Source organism: Octopus sinensis, linkage group LG26, assembly GCF_006345805.1.
Source record: "Octopus sinensis linkage group LG26, ASM634580v1, whole genome shotgun sequence".
Lineage (NCBI taxonomy): Eukaryota > Metazoa > Mollusca > Cephalopoda > Octopoda > Octopodidae > Octopus > Octopus sinensis.
This window is the reverse complement of record NC_043022.1, coordinates 7,741,920-7,744,419: the sequence shown is the minus strand read 5'-3', so window position 1 is coordinate 7,744,419 and position 2,500 is coordinate 7,741,920.

The following is a 2,500-nucleotide window of genomic DNA, read 5'->3' as shown; positions in this document are numbered from 1 at the left end:
ATTTCTGTTTTTGTGTGTGCGTGTGTGTGTGTGTGCTTAAGCTGTCTCTGTGAATGTGCCTTTGGGAGTGTGTGTGCGTTTGTGTACATGTGTGTGTGTGTCGTATGTGTGTTTCTGTGCGCGAGCGTATGTGTATGTGTGCGCGCGTGTGTGTGTATCTGTGTGTGTGTCGTATGTGTGTTTCTGTGCGCGAGCGTATGTGTATGTGTGCGTGTGTGTGTGTGTGTATCTGTGTGTGTGTATTTGCGTGTGCATTGATTTTTGTATGTGTTTAAGGTGCCTTTGCAAAAGTGTGTGTGCTCGTGTGTGTGTGTGTGTGCGCGCTAATATATACATGTGTGTGTTTGTGTGAAGATATATTTGTGATAATATCTCCATCTGCTCCTATGTGTGTGTTTGTGTGCATATATGACCGTGTGTGTGTGTGTGTATTTGCATATGCGTTTGTGTGTGTATATATATATGCATGTGTGTGTGTCTATGTATACGTGTATATATTTACATATCAGTGATTGTGTATTCATTCATTGTGAATGTACTTTTGGGAGTGTGTATATGAGTTTTGGGGTGTATATATGTGTATCTGTGTATACATTCATTTGTGTGTCGTTTCTGTCCTTGCCTCTATGTGTGTGTGTATGTGTGTGTGTTTGTATTTATTAGTATATGCGTGAACTCATGTGTGTATATGTGTGAATCTATGTTGCGTGTTTTTTTTTACTCTTTTTTATTTGTTTCAGTCATTTGACTGCGGCCATGCTGGAGCACCGCCTTTAGTCGAGCAAATCGACCCCGGGACTTATTCTTTGTAAGCCCAGTACTTATTCTATCGGTCTCTTTTGCCGAACCGCTAAGTGACGGGGACGTAAACACACCAGCATCGGTTGTCAAACAATGCTAGGGAGACAAACAGACACAAACACATACACACACACATATATATATATACATATATACGACAGGCTTCTTTCAGTTTCTGTCTACCAAATCCACTCACAAGGCATTGGTCGGCCCGGGGCTATAGCAGAAGACACTTGCCCAAGATGCCACGCAGTGGGATTGAACCCGGAACCATGTGGTTGGTTAGCAAGCTACTTACCACACAGCCACTCCTGCGCCTATGTGTATATTTATGTGCGTGTATATTTGTATTTATGTTGTGTGCGTTTGTATTTATGTACCCGGATTCTAGTGCGTGTATGTGTGAAATTATGTTGTGTATGTGTGTATTTATGTCTGTAAGCATGTATTATGTGTGTGTGTGTATGTGTATTTGTGTGCGTGAGTGTTTGTACATTTATGTGTGTGTGTATATATATACATATAGATTTATATGTGTATCTGTATGTATTTATGTGAGTGCAGGTATCTATGCGTGAAAATCTGCGTCTACGTGCGTGTCTCTCTTATTGTATCTTTGCATCTGTCTGTCTGTCTGTCTCCCAGTCCGCCTGTCTCTCTATCAGTCTGTCTGCCTCTCTGTCTGTCAGTCCGTCTGGTCGTCTGTGTATGATTGTGTCAGCCAGACACGTTTTCTTGTACCACTCTTTAATTTGTTTCACTCCACACTCCAACATCCCCTCAACCCACCCACACTCCTAACCCTCAACCCCCACCTCCAACCCAACACCATTCCGACATTTCTACCTCACACCAGAACCTTTACACTCGAACCCAAGTCCAGAACTCATACCCATACATAATCTGTCTGCCGCCATCATCGATCGTCATATTTTCCTATTTATTTCATTATTATTGTTATTTTTATTTTTACATATTTATTTAATATATATATATTCTATTTTAATATTTTGTTTTTAAGATCACATTAATTCGGGGCTTTGAGCTGGTTGTCCTTGTTTTCCTTCAAATATATTATTCTTGATGTTATTATACTTGCTGTTTTTACATTATTTTTGCTTTCGTATGTTTATTTTCCCGTCTACTTTCACTTTCACTATCGCTTCCTTTTCTTCTTTTCCTTCTTCTTCTATGCTTCCAGGGCCGCATTATTCTCTTCCATCTAATACATTTTCCACCTCACTCTTCTTCCCTATCCCTACCTTTATTTTTTTTTCGTTCCCTTTATAACTTTTCAACTTTTCATGTCATTTTCTCATTCACAGACCTCGTCGCTTAATTCCAACAGTCTTCATCTGTGTATATGTGTACTTTTATGCTGTCTATGCAGTATCTAGGTGAACGTGCGTACATATGTAGGTATGTGTGTTTATATGTGTATATATTTCTAGGTCTATATGCATAAATATGTGTGCGTGTGATGTGGATGCGCATGATGATTGGAAAAAGGGATACAACAGGGGAGAGGAAGACAGAGACGGGGTAAGGTAGTGAGAGAGATGGAAAGGGAGAGAGAGAGACAGAGAAAGAGAGTGAGAGTGATGCGGTGAGACCGTGAGGGTAGATGGCTTCAGTCTTGTTACCTCCATTGTAATATTTTTAGGCAATAAAATACATATTTCCTGTTAACAACAATATC